General features: G+C 51.5%; 1 pseudogene; it reads left to right on the forward strand.

Annotated features, from left to right (window-relative positions):
* The window catches only part of LOC118222900, a 17036-nt pseudogene extending 15808 nt beyond the window's left edge, over positions 1-1228 (forward strand).
* The last annotated feature ends 6530 nt before the right edge of the window (positions 1229-7758 follow it).

Consider the following 7758-nt stretch of genomic DNA (forward strand, 5'->3'; position numbering starts at 1 on the left):
CCTGGAGACCGTCTCCTGGAGACCGTCAGCGTAATCTGCGCTGTCTCGCTGGAATCCGGGCCTGCCTCAGCTTCCTCTCCCAGCGCCAAAACCTTCCCATGAAACCTCCCGGCGCTCAGCGTCTGAGTCCGCTCGGTGTTGTCACCATGGCGATGAGTCATCCCTAAAAATAAAATAAAACATTTGATAATAATCTCAGGCCTTCTGCTGACTGACATGGAATTGTCCATAACTGAGAAATGATTCTCCAGCGTTCATTTTAGGGAAGTGGGTGTAATTAGTTTGTTATAATTAGTTAATAATTTGCTTGATATTAATGATTGAAGGCGAGATCAATTCTCTGATCCATCCTGTTGTGTTTGTGTTTCAGGCGGGAGCACTGGCACCTCCCCCACCTCCTCTAGCGCAGGAACACCGTCCCCCTCTGGCCCCGCCCACCTTCTCTCCCCCGCTGGCCCCGCCCACCTTCTCCCCCCCTCCTGCTCCCCACCCGCTTTCCACCTCTCCCCCGGCGGCTTTGGTGTCGACTGCAGGGAGAGCCCTCTGTGTGGCATGAGCCTATCGGAGTACTCGGCCTGTGCCCGTGGCCCCGCCCCCAGACTCGGCCACGCCCATAGCCACGCCCCCGGCCACGCCCTCCCTGGTTACAGCGGCCTGACTGATGCGTCCTACGCCCGGCGGCAGACAGGGGGCACTGCCCCGCCCCCCAACTCCTACCTGCCCCAGAGGACTTCCTCCCTGGTTGCCACGGCGATGCAGGCGCCCTGCGTCGCCAACAGTGCAGGCTGTAAAATGGACGCCTGCGGCGGGCAGCTGGGGTCCTACCCCGCCTCACAGCTGCATTACATGATGCAGGCGGGGGGTGGGTCTAACCCCAGTGGCTCCGCCCCCAGCCCCACCCATGGCCCCTCCCCTGCGGGTCACATGGTCAGCGCTAGCTGTCCCGCACAGCAGGGTCCGTATGGAGGATTCCCCCTGCACAGTCCCTGCAGCCTGTACGGCTACGCTTTCCCTGGCTCCCCCCGAGTCTCCGCCCCCCAGGCCCCGCCCCTCCCGCTGGGTCCTGGCGCTGGATACGCTGAGAGCCAGTACCTGCCCCGGGGGATGGACGCGGCCACACACAGGAGCGGTGGCGGTACCGGCGCTGGCCAGCAGGGGGCGATGAGCAGTGATGGGCGGCAGTATGGAGCGCCATCCCACATGCACATGGTGTGAGTGCCGAGCCCCCCCACCCCCCGACCCCTCACACCCTCTACCCTGCATACTGCCACTCAGAGTCCCCTCCCACAGAGCCCCCCCCACACAGAGACCCCCCCCCCCCATCCTCTCCCTGCCTTCTACTAAATCTCTAATCAGATGAGGGGAAATAGCTCTACAGCGGAAGCTGGTTCTGCAACACCATGGAACAACAAACCAAACTGACATTTTTTAAATGATGTTTTTTCCCTCTGTTTTTATGGTTCGAGTTCAGAATGAATACAGTCAGTGATGGAAGTGTGCTGTTTAAAAATCTGATTGGAGACCAGGAACACTAGGACTGTGTACCCCCCCCCCCCACCCTTCCCCCTTCCCTCCTCCCACCCTCCTACCCCCAACCCCACGACCCTGCGTGCCCCAGGGGGTGTGGTTCTGCGTCTGTTTGGTGCAATACTGAACCTGGCAAAGCCAGAATAGAGCCCAACACACCAGACTCTGACACAGGGGGCGTGTTGCAGTATTTCACCATTAGACAGGTGGCCGTGATAATGCCTGTTTGAAATGAAAAGGACCCCTCTGGGAATGGTTGTGCTGCAGTGGGCCTGGGTACAGTCTCTGAAACTGAGACTCTGTAAACCTGAGACTGTAAGAAACCTGAAAGCGTCCGCACGTTTACTAGTCTTCCTCATATGGGCCTTAGTCGGAGCCGGTTAAACTTCTCTACACAAACGGACACGATGAAGACCGCGAACAGAACTGTAAGCTCTGAGACTGTTGCAAATGCAAAATATGAACAGGGAAAATGAAAATATGTTTTCTTGGTGTATGTAGATATATGACTCTATTTATGCGCCTGTCAAACTACTTTGACATTTCTAGAATGTTTAACAAGAGATTCATAAAATGGACTATTAAAAGCTGTGCATGTGCCAAGCACAAACAAATCATAATAAACATTTTAAATGTTTTTTTTTTTTCCCAAAAAATGCAGTTTTTCAATGTTTTATGAGAAAAACATATTCTAAATTCACAAACAAAAATTGAAGCAAAACACAGAAGTTTGATGGATAACCAGACACTGCTGTGAGATGTGATTGTTGTCTGTTCTGAAGAGTGCCTTCTTTTGTGGATAATCTAAATATTTTTAGTCATTTAAATTTTCCATACAAATATTTATAGTGTTTTTTTTTAAGGTGGAGCACATATAATTTACTATTTTAATCCACACGGTTCTCAAGTAATAATCAAAATTGCTGTGATGTGACCTTCCTCAATCAGCATTTCATTACACAAACCCCCCCCCCCCCCCCCCCCCCTCCCCCCCCCGAAAATAAAACACACCCACCCCCAATCCAAAAAGGGAGTTTTATCATAACTACCGTGACGGTGAGTTTTACTGGCGAAACTTCATCTCTCAGGAGCTCGGCCTGGGGGAACAGCTGGGAGGCATAAAGACCGATCGGAAAAACACCTGCTTGCCCGAAACAGCCCTGAACCAGCCACACCGCTTTCACCAAAGAGAAGCTCTTAATTTAATCATTTAGCTTGATTCAATCAAGGTACTGTTTTCAGCGCTAGAGCCCCCTTATAGAGATAATGTTTTAGTGCAAGAGCTCTCTTATAGAGATAATGTTTTAGTGTGAGAGCTCTCTTATAGAGATAATGTTTTAGTGTGAGAGCCCTCTTATAGATATAATGTTTTAGTGTGAGAGCTTCCTTATAGAGATAATGTTTTAGTGCGAGAGCCCTCTTATAGAGATGTTTTAGTGTGAGAGCTCTCTTATAGAGATAATGTTTTAGTGTGAGAGCCCTCTTATAGAGATAATGTTTTAGTGCAAGAGCTCTCTTATAGATATAATGTTTTAGTGTGAGAGCTTCCTTATAGAGATAATGTTTTAGTGCGAGAGCCCTCTTATAGAGATGTTTTAGTGCAAGAGCTCCCTTATAGAGATAATGTTTTAGTGCCAGAGCCCCCAACACTCAGAGCCTTTCAACAGTTTCATTCAGACCATGAACCTTTGGGGCAGCTTTTCACACCTATTACCTGTTTGCCGTTACATCAGTCTGTGGGGTTTCAGGGTTATTACCGTTTATTCTTGAAAACGTGGTTCATATTTTGTTGTTTTTTTTTTAAACTATAACTCTGAGTGGAAACCCCTATCCTCATGGATACGAGCGTTATTCTGCTATTCTCTGTGCTCAAAGACATGGTTCCTTCATAACTTCAATGGCTGACCTTCGAGGTCTAAAATTAGATTTTTCACTTTAGAGGGCTTGGAATGGACAGGGATACTAACGTATGTGCACTGGATGGTGCTTGAGGTCTTGTTATTCGATATCAATGCTCAGATTTATGATTGAGATCTCATTGTCATAGTGCTCTGATTAGCGATTGAGATCTCATTGTCATAGTGCTCGGTATGGGGGGCAATGGCTGGGTATGGGGGGCTCTGGCTCGGTATGGGGGCAATGGCTGGGTATGGGGGCTCTGGCTCGGTATGGGGGGCAATGGCTGGGTATGGGGGGCTCTGGCTCGGTATGGGGGGCTCTGGCTGGGTATGGGGGGGTCTGGCTGGGTATGGGGGCTCTGGCTGGGTATGGGGGGGTCTGGCTGGGTATGGGGGCTCTGGCTGGGTATGGGGGGGTCTGGCTGGGTATGGGGGCTCTGGCTGGGTATGGGGGATAATGGCTGGGTATGGGGGATAATGGCTGGGTATGGGGGGGTCTGGCTGGGTATGGGGGCTCTGGCTGGGTATGGGGGGGCTCTGGCTGGGTATGGGGGGCTCAGGCTGGGTATGGGGGGGCTCAGGCTGGGTATGGGGGATAATGGCTGGGTATGGGGGTCTGGCTGGGTATGGGGGATAATGGCTCGGTATGGGGGTCTGGCTGGGTATGGGGGGGTCTGGCTGGGTATGGGGGCTCTGGCTGGGTATGGCTGGCCTTCCGGACTGCAGGTTGGTAACGGCTAGAGGTGCAAGGGAGTTTGGGGGTACAGGGGTACAGCAGAGAGGAGCGTTGGAGACGAGATTTACAGAGGTAAAGAATCCAGGTAATAATTTTAAATGGGTACCTGGAGAATTAGCCTGATGATCTGAACAGATCTGAACCCCCCCCTCCCCGCCCAGTCTCCTTGGGACTGAAGCATCTCATCTCCATGCGACTCTATGATTCACAGCCAGCTACAGGCGATGACACGGCTAATTTAGACAGGGTGTCCTATGTGGCCCAGGACATGGTGTTGCGATGACATGCTCTACACATGCCAGGATGTTTGGGGGGGGGGGAAGGGGGGTAGAGGGGGGCCGGGGGGGGGGGGGGGGGCGGAGCTTTTGGAGTACAGCTCTATCTTTCCTACATCTCATAAAAGCTTAACATGTGCACTGTTTTTGTAGTGTAGCGCTGAACCAGCCGGGCTGTGATTGGCTGATGAATTCTGTCAGATGTTCTGTGACATCACGCCTCACCCTGGGGAATAATCACGGGGTGATGGGGGCGCTCTGCTGACCTTTGACTTGCAGCTGGGGTGATGTCAGAGGGTTTCTGAAAGGGTCAGAGCTGGTGCCATGGTAACAGCCAATGAGAAGGCTCTTTAAAGGGATTGTCCTCTTTCTGGGATTTTTGAAATATTATTTCAGTTTTAGAGTAGAGTACGTTTGGCTAAAATCACTGCTACTGCTCCCCCATCAGAGTCTGTTACCCCCCTCTCCCTCTCTCTTTCTCCACCCTCTCTCTCTCTGAATCTCCCCCTCTTTCTCTCTCTTTGTCTCTCCCCCCCTCTCTCCCCTCTCTCTCCTGCACCTGTTGCTCTTGTTTTGCAGTCGGGTGATATAATATCTTTAGCGCCCCCTGCAGCTGAGTAAAGCTAAGCCCCAAGGTCACACATTGGAAACATATTACCACTCCAAGGTCGTCACCAAATCACTCTCTCAACTGTAAACACAGCACAGGAACTGCAACCATACAGAGCACCCCACATCACATCCACCCCAAATCTCTCTTTCCAGGGAGGAAGTGCTGTGGCTCTGTTCTGGACGGAGGCCCAGCCCGACGGGGCCCATATTTCCAGAGTGAGACACTGCAGATCACTACGCATGACCAGGCCATGGAGGGAAGGTGGCTTTCACTAGTTACAGGAACTGTGCCGGATCTGAGCCTCTGATTGGCCCTTAGGTCTGGAGGGGTGAGAATGGGGGCGTGGCCTGTGAAAGCCCACAGTTAGCTGCTAATGAAACGTCTTCTTTAATCACCTCAAACAGGGCCTGAAGAGGACGTGCGACTCGCAGGACCAAAGGGCTCCTGTTGTTTTCGTTTCCAGGTAAACTGAAAATATCGCGGCTTGAGCGTGAGTTTTTATTTTTATTGGGAGAGGTATCACACGTCCCAGAGACTGCATGTGCAGACACTCTCTGAACAGTTCCCCGAAATTCCACTTCAACACCCCATGGAAGGAGGACCTGAGGGCTGTGATTCACACTGAAAGTTTAACAGAACAACAAGCCTCTTTCTCTCGCTTTCCCCCTCTTCTTTCTCTTTCTCTCTCACTGTTTTTCTTTCTCTCTCTTTCTCTGTAGCTTTTTATGTTCTGTAGTTTGGGGGTTAAAAATATGGGTGTGTGATCCTGAGTTTAATATGCTCTGGAGCAGCCTACTCAAACTGCACTGCATCGGTAAATATGCAGCAGTGAGCCAGTCTGTCAGACAGATAAGTGGTGTCATGTGAAATATGAACGCTCCTAGTAGTCTTCTCTACTGCCTTTTACATCTTTAGTTACAGTCTGTTATACAAGTCAGATCAGGTACGGAGCTGCACACACACACATGCACACACACACACATGCACACACACGCACACACACACGCCTGTGTTCTGTTAAAGCTCTGCTGTGTTAAAGCTGTGGTTTATGAGGACCGGTCCCCACAGTGGCCCCCTCTGGCATGTCTCTGTCATGTGTCAGACAGTCAGAGTGGGGGAACTGTGGCCCATCTGCAGCCGTCTGCCCTGTTCAGTCCCCACATGTCAGGCACACACGACCGGCTTCATTAGAGATGCAGAGGAGTCCCGCGTTACTGCAGCCCAGAGTGGAGCAGTAGCAGTCCCCGCTAACGAACACAGAGACTGGCCCCCAAACACGCTTACTGCGCAGAGACAGAGACAGACAGGGTGAGAGAGAGAGCCACAGAGAACCTGGGGAAGGGAGAGAGAGGGAGAGAGGGACAGGGAGAGGCAGACGGAAGGCAGAAGGTAGTGGTGAGAGAGAAAGAATGGGGGGATGATGGATGAATAATCCTGCTGTGGAAGCAGCGCTCTCTGATTCACTGTTCAGGACTCAGCCCCTTTTCACCACCTGTGTGTGTGTGTGTGTGTGTGTGTGTGTGTGTATGTATGTGTATGTGTTTGTGAGTGCCAGTGTGAGTGTGTGTGTGCGTGCATGTATGAGTGTGAGTGTGTGTGTGCGTGCATGTATGAGTGTGAGTGTGCGTGTATGAGTGTGTGTGCAGATATGTGTGTGAGTGTGACTGTATGCGTGTGTGAGTGCGTGTGTGGACTGATCTGAGGTCAGTGGAGCGTTGGCGGTTCTGTTTGCAGGAGCTAATGGCAGAAACACACAGCTGACCTGGGGACTGAGAGTCTGGACAGTGACTGCCCGTGGGAACTGACCACTAGAGGGCCACCTCCCCCAGTCCAGCAGGAAGGTAATCCAATCAGATCGCAGCATGGCTGCTGATCCATAAAGGGACGGAGAAGGAAACGGGAAACTGAACTGTGATAATGTGAGAGCTGTGTATTTAGCTACGCCTTTGTGTCTGTTACAAACTGAAGTGTAGCAGAGAGAGTCAGCAGGTGCTGATGGTGCTGATCCGGTGGGGGCGGGAGGAGATTTGGGGGTTTCTGGTGTCTCTGTGCAGCTGTTCTCTGGGGGGGGGGGGGGCGGGGGCCCCAGCACTGCTTTACGCTCACATGCAAAACGCCGGCCCGGATTTACAGACCCGTACATGCTGAGGGCACCGGAGTAAAGCAGGATGCTGATATTGAGAATAACGGGCACTGCAGATGGGCCGTCTGAGGAAAGGGCCAGCGAGCAATTCCAGACAAGGGCGTCGGACTTAGATTTGAAGAGCAGCAGCGTTTGAAAGCAGTTTGAGCAGCAGCATTTGAGAGCAGCAGTGTTAGAAGAGCAGCAGCGTTTGAGAACAGCAGCTTTCGAAGAGCAGCAGTGTTTGAGAACAGCAGTGTTTTGGGAGCAGCAATGTTTGGGAGCAGTTTGAGAGCAGCAGTGTTTGAGAGCAGCAGTGTTTTGGGAGCTGCATTTCAGGGCAGAGATTGACCAGCGGAAGTTGAGAGCAGCGTTTGGAAGTGATAGAGATGAAACTGCAGGCATTTACAGCATCTTAAACTACCAGGAATTCTCTACTGAGAATGGTGCCGTACGTTGAGCGTGGGCTAAAATGATCTGGAGATCTCAAAAATATAAACATATCAGGTGGAGAAGATGCAGTAGCTCTGCAACACAGTGTGTAAGGCTGCAGAGACTCATTTTGAAACGGGTAAAGCAAAAATGAA

The sequence above is a fragment of the Anguilla anguilla genome, chromosome 3 (assembly GCF_013347855.1).
Source record: "Anguilla anguilla isolate fAngAng1 chromosome 3, fAngAng1.pri, whole genome shotgun sequence".
NCBI classification, from domain to species: Eukaryota; Metazoa; Chordata; class Actinopteri; order Anguilliformes; family Anguillidae; genus Anguilla; species Anguilla anguilla.